Here is a 19,894-nt window from a genome sequence, read left to right as displayed (position 1 = left end):
CTCTGAAACAGAGTTGGAGGTTTTTTTCTGCTTCCTTTCATTTTACTAATGTCTGAGGTTCATAGTGAATTCATGTCACTTCATTTTCCCTTTTGCTCTAACTTTGCCATCCTAAATGGGGAACTCTACATCTTCCTCTTGCATGTGCTTTGTGATGGGATTGTAAATATGCTGGACTAGGTTGACCTTTTCAATACACCATCCGTTGATTGGTTAGCTGGCCCACCTCTCCCACACAGGTTAATGAAGCTGTAAATAGGAAGAATGGAAATGGCAAGACAATCAAAAAGGTCAAAGTAGTATAGTGCACCACTGCAGCTGACAAAATATATGAGGCATTAAAATTTGGATACCTCATTCTTAGTGACAAAGATTATAATGAGAGCAGAAAAGAGAGTTTCATGAATCCCTTCACATCATACAGAATGTAATGTCAATGAGAAATGATTCAACCTGCCACAATTCTATTCCAAGATGGACATTTTAAATCTCTTTATATATTTCAAGGATAATATAACAGTAAATTTAGGTTGAAAACCATGTTCCTTGAGATAGGAACATGCTCTTCATTTTTTTTTTTTGGTATTAGATTGACAAACACTGCAAATATGCTCTTTCATACTAATACATTTTTACAAAGAATGGTATAGAGTAGAATCATAGAATCAGCCAGGTTGGAAGAGACCTCAGAGGTGTGTGAAAGAGAAGGAGGAAATAGAATGCTGCTCAGGTTTTACTAAAAATAATGCTTGTATCTGAGTGTCAAAGTAGGCTCTATCATATGAAATAACTCTGTAAGCTCCTTCATACTCTGTTGATACAATGAACGTATTGCTCCAGTAACATTCATAACTATTTTAAATGAAGAAAAAATCTTGTGAAAGACACAAGGATACTGCATGTAACGACTGCTTAGCTGAAGGGCTTGATGTAGTTTAATTTAAACCAGTTTAAAAAATACTCTCTCAAATTGAGTCCCTATGAGGTAACACACACCAATGAAGTTAGCAAAGAGCTTGTGGCTGAAACATCTATTTCTTGTTTTCTTTTTTCTTACCATTTTACTGAACAGCACTATTACCTTTGTCTGAAACAGAGACATCACATGCTGATTCTCTACCTGACTACTGTTTTCTCTTTGTTTTGAAACACTTTCCCATAATGCTGGCTACCCGTGTCACTTTGGGGGTGTAAAGTATTAAGCATTTTCCCAAGGTAGCTTAAAGTACTTCTGTGTGAAATTCTTGTTCCCTGGTGTAAAGTAAATGTAGGTGGTGAGAGCTCTAGTTAAAAGGGTATGAGTTGCAACTATACAACATAGCTTTTGAGTTGAAACTTTTTCTTTCCTGCAGAGACAGACAGAAGTTTTGTGCACAGGAATGTAACTTGCAGTGGCTTGGGCCAGCCCTGTGGCTTATTTATGTTGGATAATATTGCACTACTCTTTCAGTTTAAGCATATCTTGTTAAAAGTGTCTTTGACAAATGGCATGGTTTCTCTGGACTCGGAAGGAGCCTTCAGCCACAGCCTGGTGGACCCCTCTCCTCTGCTGGATTTCCAGGCTACTGGGATGAGTTACAGGGACCTGTGCCAAGAGGTGCCTTCTGCTGCACTTTATCACTGACTCTAATCCAGCTGTCTGAAATTCTGCCAAGCTAATTAGCTAGTTCAGTGCCTGTTATATCAAGAGCCCAAATAAGCCCAGAGAGGTCACTTTTCGAACGGGAGAGAAGCTTTTTCATTTGTCTCTCTGTTCCTGCAGACCTGAGATGACTCCCATATGGGACAAATCCCAATTAATGACTCCTATTTAAACATGTCCTAGCATAGTTTAGAATGTTTACCAATTAACAGTAGCATTAAGTAATAAACTGCTTTAGTGAGGATGTTAGTGGAGACAAAGAACCTTTGTTTTTGTGAAGAACATCTAATCTTAGTTTGACTTGGCTAATATAGGAAAACCAAAGAAAAGTCTACCAAAAATTAATCACAGCATTATTAAGCTATAGGGCTTAATTATTGCTCCAAAATTCAGTAGACAGAAACACGGTCTCTGTCCTAAGGCATCCCCCTGCTCTGTAATCCGTAATGCAGCCAGTAATGCTAAGAGCAGGCAGGAAAGAAAAAATGATATTATGATGATAAATATAGGGATAAAGGGCAGTGAAAATAAATATTATTATATGCGAAAAGCTGCTTTTGCCATTATGTAAGCTTAACCTAAATAGCAAGGCAGCTGGCTCACACACATGAGACTGTAGATAATGAAATTACAATGTCTGTCAAGATTTTCATAAGATCTACCTTAACAAAGTGCAAGAGTGAAAGCCACAACATGACATTTTTAGCGCTCTCATTTCATGAAGTTAAATCTTTACTCGACTATGAAAGCCAAGTCCATTTCTTCAGTTGCTTCAAATTAGTTTTCTTCTGCCAATGTACTTTGTGCAATTCAAGTCTTTCATAAAATTCAAAAGCAGGAGCAGCCATGCTCATCCCAGATCTTTGTTCTGTTGGTGAAGCAAAGAAAATTGAGAATAATGGTATTCACAGATGCATGCATTACCAATCCTCTCATTTAAAGAGTTACATTCTTGCATGAGCCAGAATGAATATAAAAGAATCTCAGGGTAATTTCTGTTTATTTGGGTTATGGATTCTTTAATCACACAGAGTCATTTTTATCAGCACATCATAACATCCCTTGTGTCTCAGAATGAAATTGTAAGTAGCCATTTTAACTTTGAATGTTGCCACTGTAATACTTACATAAAATCCGTGTAAAAATAAACCACAGTGGTGAAGCAAAGTTTGCTGGGGCATCAGAGAGGTATGATTAAGTCAGTTCACAATCGCCTTAAAGAACACAAAACGTACATAGGCCTGAGATGCTTTTCTCTTCTTGTTCAGAATTTCAATGGGAACTTTTGGATTACCAGTTTTACCAGGGTAAGCATTTTTTCTTGTGTTAATAACTGCTTATTTCAATGCATGGATAGGTGGACAGACAGGTTTAGTGAGAACAGACGACTGAGGCTTCCTAAAGCTTTTCCTCAGGAAAATAAAAAAGAAGTGATTCAAGGCGTAGCTAAATAATAAGAGGCTCCATGGAGACCTAATAGTGGCCTTGCAGTACCTGAAGGAGTCCTGCAAAAAGGCTGGAGAAGGACTGTTTGCAAAGACCTGTAGTAATAGGAGGGGCAATGGCTTTAGCTTACAGAAGAGTAGATTTAGATGGGATTTTAGGAACAAGTTCTTTAACATGAGGGTGATGAAACACTGGAACAGATTGCCCAGGGAGGTAGTTGAGGCTTCATCCCTCGTGATATTTAAGGTCAGGCTCAACAAGGCTCTGAGCAACCTAATCTAATGGAGAATGTCCCTGATGACTGCAGGGGCATCAGATTAGATGACTTCTGAAGGTCCTTTCCAACCCGAACCGTTCTAAGGATAAAAAGCATTCTTGATTCTGCCACTAGCTGTTTCTGAATAAGTCACTTGAAGCTGCTTGCATAACTGTTCCTGTATGCCAAAAAGAGTACCTATATTCTAATAATGTAAGTTTGTCAGCCATACAGAAGAACCAAGGCAAAGTAATGATGTAATAGCTTATGCAAAATCTGCTCAAGAGAGTGGACATGTTTAAAAGGCCTAATGTGTGGGTGTTTTTTTCTTGTTGGGTTTTGTTTGTTTTGGTGTTTCTGTTGCTTTGGGTTTCTGGGTATTTTTTTGGGGTTGGGTGGGGTTTTTTTGTTTGTGGGTTTGTTTGGTATTGTTTTTCATAACAAAGCATGCATAATGGTCTCTCTTTTGACAGTGTGCATGTTCTGTTCTGGTGCTCTGAAAGAAAAAAGGAATCCAAAATCCTGATCTAGGACTTTTGTTTGCCATGCCTACGTCTTTCTGTGCTCTGCCATTCCTGCTCATCTGTCCTTAGGATCTCTAAGTGCTCACTTCCTATCTGTAGCTTTGACTGGCAATGAGAGTGTTTCTTCTAAGCCTCATCTGCATCCTTTCTCAAATTCTTGATTGAGCTTAAGACCTCTTAGTTAACTTTGAGAATATTTGTCAAAAGTCTATGTCCATGATTAATGGGTTTTATAAGGAGAGGAAAGACTCTGCAACCAAACACTGGCCTGAGTTTGATATCATTCACAATGCTGCTAAGCAATAGGTTTCTCTTCCAACTCAGAACTTTTAGGGAGCTATGTTAAGTGATGTAACTAATGTTGTCAGTTCCCCTTGTATGGCAAAACTGATGAACGGACTGCAAAACCTGAGAACTAAAAGAATCATTTGTTACATTAAAAAAAAAATTTGAAAAAACAGCAGAAGAAAATATTAGGTGGTAGAACCCAGAAGGAAAGTATTTACTGTTTCAGTCAGGTAGAGTGTTAGAGAAGGTTATCACCACAACTAGTCAAACAGGAAAAAAGAAAAAGAATCCGAGTACTGTGGGCATTGCTGAATCCATGGAAGCTCAAACGTGGTTTGGACCACAACCACAAGAAAATTGCTACACAGTTGCAAACACGAAGCCATGAGGTCAGACTGAAACTTTGCCATCAATGAATATAGCTTGATGGAAGTTACTGCAGACTCCACTGAGATTCTTTTACAAGCTAGCTGAGGAAAATGAACCTTTTCCCAGGGCTCTAACAATGTTCCATGTAAACCATTGGAACCTGAATTTGCTTTCCCAGAGCAGCTTATTTTAACCTGTGGATGAGAATGCAGTGAGCTTGCAAAAATTTATTTCCATTTCTGATACACCAGCAGAATAACCAAATACTATGAAATTGAACGGTTCTGCAACTTCTGTGTTACCTGTATCTGTTGGTATTCAGTCTTTTAGAGATTTTCCTTGTACTGAGTCCAAGTTATATCTAGTGAGCTACTTAGAGGAAACATTTGTATTTGTCATTGCATTTGGTATGTATTTATCATTGCATTTGATATGCAAAATTGAATATGATAATCTTGTATGTGTTGAGATCTGTATTATGAATAACACTGATTCTGCAGTCAACAGTGTCAGCCTGCTGCTACAAGCAGGCACATACTTAAATGGTGCACTACTTTGGTACCATCAGTGGTTACTAAAAGGCAACCCTTCATTTCAGAGATGCAATCGAGGAACTACTTGATTCAGTAAAAAGGTTTGAACACAAGATTTAAATCTAACTTCATACAATAGAGGTTACTCCACCCTTTAATTGTGAAATTATTTAAAACTAGAGTTCAGTGAAGTGGAGTGAAAGCACTGAACTACTTCAAGGATCTAAAGCAAGTAATGAACAACACTGACAAATTTTTTAACTGAAGTTAAAGGGAGCAAAAGAACATCATAGCAATTAAAAGCTATATACTTACAAATCTATTTGTAGAAATTTATGGATAGAAAAAAAGCTTTTTCTACTTATAATAGACACATTGATATAAAAAGTGGTATTAATAAGGGACACAGAAGTCTAGCAGACATCAGTTAATGATGGTGATAAGCTCTTATGCTGTAGGAAGTCATGCCTGCTTGGTGTTTTGTAAGAGCAGTGTCTGTAGTTCTTCGTCGAGCAGAGGTTATTCAAATAATTATGACACAGTTTAGATAGCTCATTAAGTATACTTGACATGGCCAGAAGAAAGCAGAAGGATGTTATTTTCTCATTAAGTCAGCTTTTTAGCACATTTAAGGTCTGATATACAGGGTCAATTTAAGTACCGGAAATCTTTTGCCAAGGAATTGTTGGAGTTGTGCAGAGCTTATTTGCATAACTTTTTGATGCAGGTTTATATATGTGTCACCACCATTTAATAACATTACTTTGGAAGGACTTGGACAAATGAGAATGCAGATTTCCTAATGCTATATAGGCAAATTTCCTTTTAGATATGAAAATGAGTACGAAGTACACCCTGAAACCATGATAGTTGACAAGTTGGTATTCTCACTTAAACGCCCACATGAAGGCAGCTGAACCTGTCACATGTGCACGTCTGTGTTTTAAATGCAACAAATGTGAGGCTGCTTCTATATCTCATTGGGAAACAATTGAATAAATATATTTTGATTCCTAACAACCTAAAAGAATACAAACCCTATGTTCAGTCAGCTAACAGACTTTCAGGATAATGACCATATCCAGCAATCTATTGTTACACAAATTAAAACCAAGTGCCTGTCTCACAGTAAACCTTGAGACATCATATTAGTAGTCAGAACTGGATATTAAAGATGAAGATGCTTTCTATGTTTTTTTGATATAACTTTGCAGGTTTGCAGTACAGCAACATTGTCTTAGAAATTGCAGTGCAATCTGTCCATCTGCTGGATGCAGGATGGGAAAAGCTAAGTATTGACAGCCTTGTCTACCTGTGCTGTATTGTTGTTATGCTTAGTACTGTAGATTTTCTATAACAGGGGTAAAAATAGTAATTATGAATTATTTTTTTTAATTCTTCAAAAGTCAATTTTCTGATAAAGACAAATTTTGTGTGTCTAAGTTCATTGGGATGCTAGTCAAAAACTCACAGAACAAGCAGCAAAAGAAATAGCAAAAATATGAAACACGAAGTTAATGAAGATCTTAGATTTGAATGCCACTCATCTGTAAGAAAATAGAACCTGTTATTTTTGAATAATGAGAATCAAGAGTGCATATAGCCTTCTGCAGCTGTCCTTTTGCTATCTCCTTGACTGTTGTGTCTGATTATCGAGTGCAATATGAGCTTCCTTCTAGATTAGTTAAAGAGTAAAGATTACTTTTGGCTTCACATTCAACGTGTGGCTTGAGAATACAGCATGACAGTATCACCAAGGTTGGAAGAGACCTCACAGATCATCAAGTCCAACCCTTTACCACAGTGCCCAAGGCTAGACCATGGCACCAAGTGCCACATCCAACCTTGCCTTGAACTGCCCCAGGGACGACGACTCCACCACCTCCCCAGGCAGCCCATTCCAGTGCCTAATGACTCTCTCAGTGAAGAACTTTCTCCTCACCTCGAGCCGAAATTTCCCCTGGCGCAGCCTGAGGCTGTGTCCTCTTGTTCTGGAGCTGGCCACCTGAGAGAAGAGAGCAACCTCCTCCTGGCCACAACCACCCCTCAGGTAGTTGTAGACAGCAATAAGGTCACCCCTGAGCCTCCTCTTCTCCAGGCTAAACAACCCCAGCTCCCTAAGCCTCTCCTCGTAGGGCTTGTGCTCAAGGCCTCTCACCAGCCTCGTCGCCCTTCTCTGGACACGCTCAAGCATCTCAGTGTCCTTCCTAAACTGGGGGGCCCAGAACTGAACGCAGTACTCGAGGTGTGGTCTGACCAGTGCAGAGTACAGGGGCAGAATGACCTCCCTGCTCCTGCTGACCACACCACTCCTGATATAAGCCAGGATGCCACTGGCTCTCTTGGCCACCTGGGCACACTGCTGGCTCATGTTCAGGCGGGTATCAATCAGTACCCCCAGATCCCTCTCTGTCTGGCTGCTCTCCAGCCACTCCGACCCCAGCCTGTATCTCTGCATGGGGTTGTTGTGGCCAAAGTGCAGCACCCTGCACTTTGAGCTATTGAACCCCATCCCATTGGCCTCTGCCCATCTGTGCAGGCGGTCAAGGTCCCGCTGCAGAGCCCTTCTGCCCTCCAGCTCAGTCACATCTGCCCCCAGCTTAGTGTCATCTGCAAACTTGACATTGCTAGATCCATCATACTCCTAGGTCCAGCTGTTGCAAAAGTGCTGGATTCAGCTTTAGCATTATTTAATTGTCCTGAAACATTGGTTTATATAATTAGTTTTTACTAATTATATAAAGAGATCATTTATATGAATATATAAATAGAATAGCTACTGATTGTCCCTTACTGCTGTGCTTTGTAATGGTGTGATGTATTTATTTGGTTAAGGGTGGAGAATAATGTGGTATAAGCACTGGGTGGCAGTTCTAGTACTCATGTTGAGAGGCAAACAGACAAGCAGAGACCCTCCTGCTGAGATGCTTTATTTGATTTCGCCCTGACTCATTGCTGTGCACCACAGCTGATCCTTCATACTTAAAGAATATATTTCTGGAAGTTTGTACTTGTGAAAATATAGCACTAGTCAAAGCTGGAGGTGATCTGTCTTACTGCAAATATGCCTTTAAAAAGATGTCAGATGGCAGTTCTAGCTTCATTAACCTGTAGCTACTGAGTTTCCCAGCTCTGACCTTCAGAAGGATCCTGCAATGCATGAAGCTGAGCATTTGCTGAGGCCACCACTGAAAAGCTACTAAAATTGGTATAATTACAGTCAAAGCAGAACTCAGATTGCTGATAAAAGATCTGTAAATTTATCATATTGGATCTGGAGATTTATCAGATTTTTATGAGATTTATCTGTCTTGAGTTTTTTCTGCAGGCGTGGTGAGAGCTTAGCCTCATAACCTTTAATCCTCTCATCACCTTGTCTCATTTCTGGCCACATCTAAAGCTGACTTGCAATGCAGGAGGAAGATTGAGAGGAAATGTGAAAGGGAGGTGAGGAGGCAGGACTTGAGCGCAATTCAGTTTTAGACTGGTTTAAACTGACCCTGAAACTACCCTCAACCCTTTCTAAGGAATGATTGTGAGATATGTCTCTAAGAAAACCTTTGCTATTCACCTCTGAGTGATGGATTTCAAAGGTCCTGGTGTACCTCAAATTCCTTTCTTCTCCCTCCCCCTCTGCGGGTTTGAACGGGAGAAAAAGGCGCGAAAGGTAATTACGCACACCACACCCCCCCCCCCCCCCCCCCCCCCACACACACATACACACACGCACACCCCCGCCTGCAGGCTTGAAGGCGGAACAGCAGAAGTCGCCTTTTCACACATGGGCTGACTCCTGCGGGTTTTCGAGCCCAGTATAAGTGGTAACTGGACACTTTGTCTAAAAAGGCATAAATAGAGCAAGGGAGAAGGTGAAAAAGGTTCCTGCCTTGAGAGTTCCTGCCTTGAGAGTTCCCCGCCTCGAAAAAGAGCTCCTGACAGGAGCCTGACAGGACAGGTAGGACAGGTTCCTGCTGTGACTGGGCCGTCCCCGCTTTTGGATGGCTTGCATCTTTTTGTACAGCTCTCAGTTTTATCCCATCCCTGCTTTTTGGACGGGACTCCCCACTTTTGCACCCTTCTGTGCAAACCTGCAGGCTTGGCAAGCCCTGGGGTGCTTTGAGAGAGAGCCACTGGTGACATCCAGACAGGCCCCTCTCGGACCATATTAGTAGCCAAATGCCTGTCTGACTCCTGGTCTGGGGCACGCTGCAGCTTTGGCTCTCCCCTGCCGCTGTGAAGACAGCATCATTCCGCGATCATCCCGTTCATGAAGTGCTCGAGACATTTCCAAGTTTGGTGGCTCTGCCACTTGCCTTGGGGTTCTGCTGTGTGGATCTCTGCTATTAGATATTGCCTGCAGCGCAGGAATCAAGCAAGGGATCATTGCCAAATGCCTATCTCATCTCCGTGAGTAAGACTTGCTTTTCCCTTAATCTTCTGCTCAGCCTGACTGATAGTGAGGTAAAGCTGTGCTTATGGCTTTAGTCTTTTCCATTTCCTCACTTCCTAAATATCTAAATTTGCCTATAATAGTGTGATGGTTTGGGCTCTTACCTGCCCCCCCACACTTTGTATTTGCCCCAGCTAACTCAGACGGACCCTGGGAATATAGATGAAGCAATTTATTTACAGCTAGCAGAATTTACAAGCAGCTATTTACAATATATACAGTTATATACAATTATATACAGAAATATACAAAGGAGAAACAATACAAAAGCACAACTCCCCTCCCAGAAACCTGAGTCCCCAGGAGGGGCTCTCAAACCACCCCAACACCTCCCCCGGCCCCTCTCAACCTTACCCCAGTTCTCAGGAAGAAGAGAGGTGCGGCCAAGAGGTTAGGGAGCAAGGTTAGTAGGAGCAAGGTTAATGAGATGTGTCTAGGTCTGAAGGCAAAGGCAGAAAAAGAAGACAAACTGGAGAAAGTTTACTTCTTCTTCCCAGAGTTCTCAGCGTAACTGTGAGAGAAGGAGACACCATGTTTTCATTCCACTGCCTGTTATCAAGTTCTTTTACCAAAACATTCCAGCTTGCTTCTAACTAGCACAAATAGCCATTTCTTAGAAGAAATTCCCGAGCAAACTGAATCTGTGAATAAACTAAACTAATTTTATACATAGTTTGGAGGCAAGATTCCAGGAAAATAAAATAATTCTACTTTAATAATTCCTAACTCGGCCAAGTTAATTCCCTGCCTCAGCAACAGAGATTTATAGGTCAATTGTTACTATATGTGTATATGTGCTAGTTGAGTAGATTATCTTTCTAGTCATGGGAGAACAAAGCTTGCCAATCAACATGTCTATTAGGAGCCATGAAGAAGTCTTAAAAAATGAGGAGGAATGAAGCTCTGTTAACTAATTCAAAGTGAGACATAAGTGTTTTGTGGCACCTCTGCTTTCTGCGGGGTGTTTTTTTGTTTTTAATTCTCTTTAGCAATATTATTTAAGTTTTATAGAAGCTTGACTCTCTGTCGAGAGCACACTAATGTGGTTATTAGCATGTGCATGAAGCGATCCCACTCCACTCATTCAGAAAACAGGAATTAAGATGATTTGACAGCCCTCCAATTTTGCTTTCAGTGCTATTGATTCCTTTCATCCAGGCTGGGCTGTTCCGTGCTTGATCTTGCAAAAGGGACTGATGGCACATTGCTCTAATCGCATTTCATTGTACATTTACTGCATGCAATAATAAATTTGGCTATCCAGATCAATTTTGGCCTAATTTCCTCTCACAGGATGCAATTCAATGATTGGGGTTTTTTATTATTTTTCTTTTAAGGGCCAACATTTATCCACACAGGCTTCTATTTTTCAATCCCAAAAATATTGGCTAAAATGAGCTTCAGGGATAGTCTAGGCTTTTGTTTGCAATTGCCGTGGAAAAAAAGTTTATGTTTGATTTTGATAGGTCTGAGGCTACTACATGGTATATAATGTGAGAGTGATTTTCATAATGGCTTTCAAAGCACTTTGTATATTCACAGAGCCTTATTAACTGAACAATTTAAATACAAATACTTCCCATACAGAGTATTGTTCAATGTACCTTGCAAATGCAAAGAACTTATTGCATATTTTGTAAGCAATATTGCAAAGTATCTGAGTATTTACTGTAACGACTTTATAGCAGGATAATGATTTGACAGAGAACACTGTTGATGAGATTAATGTAGTTTTTGTAGGGCTTTTTTGCATAGAAATGAGAAATGAAAACAATTTCTTAGTCAACTAGTTTATTCTCTGCTGATGATTTTATCATGCTTATTCGTTAGTTCAAAGATCATGTTACTATTGCAGGTCTCTTAGGGAAAAGGCAATACTGGACCTGACTATTAGTGGGTTTTGCTGGTGAATGTGTCATGACCAATAAAAGTTTCACTGACTTGTGGTGAGCAAAAAAATCATCTGAATTGCCTTGTGAGAAGGGAGAATAACTGTAGGCAAAGGACTGTGAGGTCTGTAGTCACATCTCAGATGGATCCTAATGGAAGATACTGCATATAACAATTTTGAGGAGCTGGAAGAGTTGATCTTGGATTAAGGATCTGAAGTTTTCAACTAAGCTTCATTTACCATATAAAGAAATAGCATTTACATGACCCACAAATGTTTAGTAACTAAGTCCATTAACACAGTTGTTAAGTGAAATCCAATTAAGCATATGGATTGTAAATACATGACTATGGGAATGGAACCATTCTCAGTGCATAATATCACATCTAAAGCACAGTTAACTATGGTTGGTAAAATATGATTGCAAATGACCATAGTGGCAGACACAAAGATCCATGTGAGGAGAACCTGTGGTCTGATTTTAGAATAGAATCATAGAATGGTTTAGGTTGGAAGAGACCTCAAGGGCACCTCCCACTAGAACAGGTCACTCATAGCCTCATCCAACCTGGCCTTGAACACCTCCAGGGAGGGAGCAGTCACAACCTGCCTGGGCAACCTGTGCCAGTGTCTCACCACCCTAACTGTAAAGAGCCCTTTCCTAACATCTAGTTTGAATCTCCCCTCTGCCAGTTTAAACCCATTACCCTCATCCTTTCATTACAAGACCTTGTAAATAGTCCTTATTAGGACTTAATAGGTCCTCTAGCCATCTGATCATTTTTGTGGCCGTCCTCTGGACTCACTCCAACAGTTCAATGTCCTTCTTGTGTTGGGGGCTCAAGTATAAATCATTATATAAACAGATAAAAATAAAAGTGGAAGCCCAAAAACATAGTTCTTTACTTTCAATTCAGCCAAAATAAATTACTCTAACGTGATACAAAGTCTTGCATGTAGACATCTGAAACTTTGGAGGTATTATACTGTCTTCCATAGAATTAGAACGGAAGGTCTTTAAGTCAGATCTCATCACAACTGTAACAGAGATAAAAGATTTCCCTTTTTAATGCAAAATTTTAATACTCATCACAACTGTAACAGAGATAAAAGATTTCCCTTTTTAATGCAAAATTTTAATAATTAGTTAAAAAAAGAAAAATATATCCAATTTAAAACTCTGTCATGTTTTCCATTTTCATTTTCCTTCTTTCTCTGAAAGTATTTGTGAAAACTTCCTTTAAGTTTCAGCCTCTTTATTTCAACCAATGGCTTTTTTTTTCCTAATTCTGCTATAAAATTCATTTTGACTTCTGTCTTCAACAGGAGTTAGTTAACTAAGAGAATATATTTTAAATAAAGAGGAGAAGGTAAAGCAATGCATTCTAAGGAAGTAGGTACAAAAGACCTGAAATTGTATATGTAAGAGTCTTCTGATTTTGACTTTTAATTTTTCTTCTCAAAGAAAATGAGACACTATAATTACTTGTTCTATACATTCAGAAAGTTGTAGCTCCAGTTGCAAGGAGGCCATCTATGATATGTGTTCCCAGTGATGAGGATGAATAGTGATTCTATAGAGCAATATGAGATTCAGAGGCACCTAAAAGACCCATAGTTTTCAGTACATGAAAAAAATTCTGCTTTATCAGTGACACACCTGAAAAATAATCTCTCTTCTTATTAAGACGGGATGGAAAAGGTCTAAAGGCTCCTAGACGTTTTGGATTAAAACCTATATTTTAAGAAAACTCAAAGTTTTTATTAGAATACCTTTATTTTCCATGTGAAAAACCACACAGACAAACAAAAAACACTGATAAACAAGATCCAGTATTAGAAGTGGCATCTTAGGGCTTTGCAGTATTACTTGTCTGAAAAAAAGTAAGTTTATTTTGTCAGGATACTTAACTGCATTCACTAAGCTACAATGAAAGCTACAAGCTGTAACGAAACAGCTTTGGCAAGTCTGTCTGAAGATGAGCTTCCTTCTCTAGGCTTAACTCTATTTCAGTGTTCCCATTTATCTCTCCAGTGAATGCAGGAGCCCTTCGTGGTCTGACAGATATTCTGTCCTTGCCAGGTAGCTGCTGCTTTTAGGCATTAGCTGCCAAAACAATTCAGAGATTAATGGGAGAAGTTTTATAAATTACAGTGCAACCTCTCCACTTTCATGGAAAATATAAGATCTTTGAGATGTTTAAATGATGCAAAATGTCTTAATTTGTTCAGACACTTGTGCAATTATTAATGTAGACAGATGTGGAATGCACAGACAACAAGCATCTAAATTAGCTTTGAGGGGAATTAATACAAGAAGCTAGCAAAATACTCCCAGAGAATAAATTAGTGTGACATTTTATTATGATCTCAACACAAGATTACCAAGTGCACAGCTTAAGCGTTGATCTCAAAAACATACAAAAGAAAGCTAATATCAAGTGATACAGCAAGGGAAAACAGAAGAGAAAGCTACTCCTATTAAGCTTGTAGACATTCCCAAAGTAAGATAGCACTTGTCACCCTGAATAAGCCATTAAATGCATTATTTTTTCCAAATCTTTAATCATAGTTGGCATACTCGAGTCTAGCACTGGAGGCAGCCATCCTGTTGAAGAACAATAACCCTTGTGGCACTGAAGTGGGAGAAAACAGCAGCAGGGACCATAGCCTACTTTCCAAAGTGCATCTAATACACACTAATAGGAGAAGGAACCTTTTTACTGTAGCATGATTTACACATCTAGGTCCAGCCTTAGCTGAACATGATGCTTTGTGAGCTTGTAACAACCCCTCAGATCCACCATGTCTGTGTGATTCCACTTGACTTCTGTCATCATCACCAGGTAGCACAACAGACTTCTGCAAAACTGACTCTGTTAGGCTCAAATAAAAATTCCCTCATGTCATAACCTGTAGCTTCTTAGACAAATGGATGATAATAACAGTTGCCCAGGCAGTAACATCTGATGACTCCATTACAGTTATACAAGATAGTAATGTTATGTCAGCCCCTAAGTTGTGATGGCAATCACCTAGGCTGCACTTTGTAATTTGCAACTACTAAAAAGAAGAGTATTACTTTCCCAGTTACTTATATCTCTCCAGCTCTTTCTTCAGCGTGTGCTTGCATCTCCCTGCATTTCTTCTGTCACTGCACCCAGCATAAGCTTTGCTGCTGGCTTTTAGCAGGCACTTGAGCTACTTCTTCTCACCAAACAGAATAAATCCAGGGTGCTGTAACACACTTCTGACAGAACTGTATGATAAAGTTCACTGGATCTTAATTGAATTTTTGTGGTTAAACATCTTCTGATTGAAACTTCTCACAATTCCCTTCAAAGACTGAATTAGTTCAATCTCAGGCTCGTTAATACCCAAAGTGACTTGCTTACCACCTCATCTGCAGTCAGTCAACAGTAGCCTGCTTTAATGCCAGCCATGCAACCATGCAACAGCAGTGTGCACGTGCAGCCCAGCCAACCATGTCCTGGGCTGCATCAATAGCAGCATGGCCAGCAGGGCAAGGGAGGTGATTCTTTCCCTTTACTCTGCTCTCATCAGACCCCACCTGGAGTTTTGTGTGTAGTTCTGGAGCCCCAAACACAAGAAGGACATGGAACTGTTAGAGCAAGTCCAGAAGAAGGGCTACAAAGGTGATCAGAGGGCTGGAGCACCTTTGTTATGAGAACAGGCTACAAGAGTTGGGGCTCTGCAGCCTGAAGAAGAGAAGACCTTACAGGGGCTTTCCAATCTCTGAAGGAGACCTACAGGAAGGCTGGAGAGGGACTATTTACAAGGTCTTGTAATGCCAGGATGAGAGGTAATGTGTTTAAACTGGCAGAGGGGAGATTCAAACTAGATGTTAGGAAAGGGTTCTTTACAGTGAGGGTGGTGCGACACTGGCACAGGTTGCCCAGGGAGGTTGTGGCTGCTCCCTCTCTGGAAGTGTTCAAGGCCAGGTTGGATGAGGCCTTGAGTGACCTGCTCTAGTGGGAGGTATCTCTGCATATGGTGGGGGGGGGGGGAGGGTTGGAAGTAGATAATCTTGGAGGTCCCTATCAATCAAAACCACTCTATAATTCTGTGTAACATCTGTAGTTTGTATGAGTTTGTGTGGAATCTCAGGGCTGTGATGTGAAAACATCAGGTCTAGAAATATCAGTGCTGTCCCTCAGAATTAGAATGGGCCTAGAAGCAGCCTGGACAAGCCTCACTTAGTATTGAATTCCTTCTTCTCTCTGAGCAGGTGCCCATCCATACTTTTCCACGTTGAGGTCATTGTTGAGGTAAGAGCTCTTCCTGGATCTTAAAGGAAATAGTTGAGGGGAGGTATTCAAGGAGATTTAGAGTTGAGAGAAAACCATGGGGAATTGCAAGAGGAAATGGTGTATTAAAAAAATTCTGTCGTTGCAGCATTGGTAGAAAATGTGTTCTGTGTTCAGTTGGTGGAAAAGGGCATGCTGTGAGTCTGAGTCCTATACTACACGAGTGAAATAAGTGATAGGGTTTAAAGGCTGGAATATAAAGATGAACAGAGTGACCTTCTGGGTTTTAGACGGAATTACGCGTGATTTGCTTTCCTTTGTTATGTCTGTCTTAACAGACACTGAAAGATACCATAACTATATTATTTTTGTGATTTACTTTGTTGTAAAAAATATGTAATACTTTTATTTGGTTTTGCCCTCAAACTATGTTGTATGTAACATATCTAGACTAAGCAGGCATACTGACCCTTACAAAAGAGTTTAGAGCATACCTTTCTTCACTATATCCAAAAGCAAGTAGCATACTTCTGCTGAGTTGTACAGTCCAGTTTTGAGGCAAGCAAGGTGTGTGTATGTTATGTGTATCAGTGCCTTTTTTAATTAGTCCCTGCCAAGATACTTCTGGGAGCCTTACATCCCTGGTGACGGCCTACTGACCCAGGCAAAAGTTACTGTATAAAGCAGCAGTGACTTGCATTGCACTCATTAAGTAGCTAAGCTAAAGTCTGGTACAGCTAGGACAGCCCTTAGGGTGAAGCTCTCCTTCATGAAGCCTGGAACATAGTGGGCAGCCCTTTCCCTTGCACTGGTAACAGCTTCTCTTTTCATGGTGATTGCTTTGAAATTCCATTTAGCTATGCAGTTGTCAATTTCTCATTTGAAATAACATTGAAAAAGTGAGGGAAGTTGCCCAAAAATTAGTGCTTCAAGATCAAGGAAAAAAACCCACAATGAACACACCCCCCCAAAAAAAAAAAGAAGAAAAAGTATCTTATTATGCTGTTGTGTAGTCCAGTATAATCTGTAGGAAAAAATAGTTTTTGAATGTGGTTTCATATACATCAGGGCAAAAAACTCTGATAGTTGAGGGGATGTACGTATTCAGATTTCCTCCTCCAGCTAATTTTAAATGAGAAATGTTTCACTGATGATGTTGACTTTATTTTATCAAATAATATCTTAACAAATTCAATTGCTACAATGCATTTTAGTGTGATTCTTAATCTATAAGAATGTCTGTCCTTGTCCCTTGACTATTTTTTTTTATGGCATACTTAATTTTAGATCCATGACCTATGATCTTTCATAGACTTTCTGCCAATAACAATTAGGGTAGTGGATGCTCAGTATCAAATTATCGATATCCTTCTTTCTCTGAGATAACATTAATGAATCATCATCCAATAGGGATATTCTGCTTTGAACACTAATCATTTAGTGATGCACATTTTACACAGTAAAACCTCCATTTATCTTTCTGCTACTTTCCTAGAAAAATATTTTTAAGCTAGATATGCTGCTCTTCAGTTTTAGCTTATGGGAATTTTTTTAATGGCATTTGTTTCTTTTTCTGAAAGGTGCAAGTGAAAATGTGTCAGCTTGCACAGTTGCTTATTTCTGCTATACACTTTCTTGGAACCAGACTCTTCATATGAAGCATCCCCTGTACTCAGCACTGGTCAGACCACACCTTGAGTACTGTGTCCAGTTCTGAGCCCCTCAATTCAAGAGAGATGTTGAGGTGCTGGAACGTGTCCAGAGAAGGGCAACAAAGCTGGTGAAGGGCCTGGAACACAAATCCTATGAGGAGAGGCTGAGAGAGCTGGGCCTGTTTAGCCTGGAGAAGAGGAGGCTCAGGGGTGATCTTATTACTGTCTACAACTACCTGAAGGGAAGCTGTAGACAGGTGGGGGGTGGCCTCTTCTCCCAGGTAACCAGCAATAGAACAAGGGGACACAGTCTCAAGTTGTGCTGGGGAAAGTACAGGCTGGATGTTAGGAGGAAGTTGTTGCCAGAGAGAGTGATTGGCATTGGAATGGGCTGCCCAGGGAGGTGGTGGAGGCACCATCCCTGGAGGTCTTCAAGAAAAGACTGGATGAGGCACTTAGTGCCATGGTCTAGTTGACTGGATAGGGCTGGGTGATAGGTTGGACTGGATGTTCTTGTAGGTCTCTTCCAACCTGGTTGATTCTATGATTTAATATGTAGCTTAAAGAAGCATGACTGAATCCCCTATAATGAACTCTGCCTGGAAATGCATGACATTTGTGCAATTCTCATTATGTTCTGGGTACAAATGGACCTTAATATCATATTGAAAACCTTGATTAAAAAATGTGTGACTAAGATGGGTTCCTTACAGCATATTGACATTTAATTTAGCACTTTATATTAACTATTTAAACCTATCTCAGGAGAAAGTAAATATGACTTTAAGTAGTCTTCAGAGAAAGAGATTTCTCTGTAACTTTTGTTATTCTGAATGTCTCAATTAACATATTTTGACAGTCTTTCATAGCTTGAAACATAATCAAAACTGTAATAAGATATTCTGCATTGAGTGCTGAATGAAATACTTGCAAAACCGTTTTGTTTTCCTTGTCATTCCCACTATCACAGATTCAAGAAAGTCTTGTTTTAAACAAATGTATTGTCTGCTTCAAACCTGCACAGGATGCATATTAGGGTTACTAATTTTCTGCAAGAAAAGACCAAGATAAGCACATTCCCTGCTGGCATTTTCTGAAACCTTTCATTTGTTGAAGCAAGATATTGTCTGTAGGAATTCTCTTCTTGCAGGTTTAGGAAGCAAAAGCTTTGCATGTAAATTGTGTGAGCTTAATAGACCAAACTCATTCTTTTTCAGCTGAACATTTCTTTCTGCATGTTTTGCAGGGCTGTGCATCCACATACTTTCTGTCAAAGCAACTCAGTGTATCACCACTTCCTTTATGGCTAGGAATTCAATGAGTACCACAAAATAATTACTGTCAGTTGCTGCCCATTTGTGTTTCCCATTGAAGTACTGCTTCTAAAATGCGTCATGTGGTGAGTCTGGAGTCAAATAGAACAAAGAAAGAGAACGGATGCACTCATGGACACATTTGGTGTCAGTGATTCCCTGTTGTAAAACCTCCTTTATAAACCCCATCAAAACTGTTGGGTTGTGATTCATCAACATTACCACATTGAAGGACATCACTGATAACCTTATTGGCCTGATGCACTTGTCTTTCAAGAACAAAACTGCATGAAGGGGAATCAAGCAGTGTTTCTTCTGCACTGAGACCGGGAGTAGATGCTCTGTGGGATATCTCATCTGCTGAATCTTCCCCTAAAGGAATGGATTTGTTTCTGTTAGTTATGGCTATAAAGATTCACAGGGCTTTACTCAAACTCATGCTCAATGCAAAACAAGTATCTTCCTTACAATTTAGAGAAGAAACAGAATCATCAACTTGTTTCAGATGGAGAAGACCTCTAAGATCCCTGAGTCCAGCCTTCAACCTATGACCACCATGGCCGTTAAACCATGTCCTGAAGTGCCATGTCCACATGTTTCTTGAACACCTCCAGAGACAGTGACTCCACCAGTTTCCTGGGCATCCTATTCCAATGCCTGGCCACTCCTTCCATAAAGATTTTTTTCCTAATAGCCATTCTAAACCTACCTGGTGTGATTTCAGGCCATTTCCTCTCATCCTATCACCTGACGTTTCTCCTCAGCCTCCTCTTCTCTAGACTAAACAATCCCAGTTCCCTCACATGTTCCTCTTAAGACTTTTCCTCTAGACCCTTCACCGGCTTTCTTGCCCTTCTCTGAACCTATTGAAGCACATCAATGTCTTTCTTGTAGTGAGGGGCCCAAAACTAAACACAGGACTCAAGGTGCAGCCTCACCAATGCCAAGTACAGGGGCACAATCATTTCTCTACTCCTGTTGATAAAGGCCAGAGTGCTGTTTGCCTTCTTGGCCAGCTGGGCATATTGCTGGGTTATGTTCAGCTGACTATCACCAAGCAGCCCCAGGCCCTTTTCTGCCAGGCAGTTTTCCAGCCACTTTGCCCGAAGCTGTAGCATTGCATGGGGTTGTGACCTAAGTTCAGGACCCAGCACTCGGCCTTTTAATTGACTTCAGCCCATTGATCCAGCCTATCAAGAACCCTTTGCAGAGCCTTCCTAATCTCAGAAATCTCTAGGTCTGGATCAGAAAAAGGCAACATG

At 40.2% G+C, this 19,894-nt stretch overlaps 1 protein-coding gene across 13 annotated transcripts in view; it reads left to right on the top strand.

Annotated features, from left to right (window-relative positions):
- ROBO2 (roundabout guidance receptor 2) overlaps positions 1 to 19,894 on the top strand; it is a 1,176,697-nt gene that overhangs the window by 409,334 nt on the left and 747,469 nt on the right. The gene's annotated exons all lie outside the window — the stretch shown is intronic.

This window comes from Pogoniulus pusillus, chromosome 12 (genome assembly GCF_015220805.1).
Source record: "Pogoniulus pusillus isolate bPogPus1 chromosome 12, bPogPus1.pri, whole genome shotgun sequence".
Taxonomy (NCBI): Eukaryota; Metazoa; Chordata; class Aves; order Piciformes; family Lybiidae; genus Pogoniulus; species Pogoniulus pusillus.
This window is presented reverse-complemented; position numbering and strand designations above follow the sequence as displayed.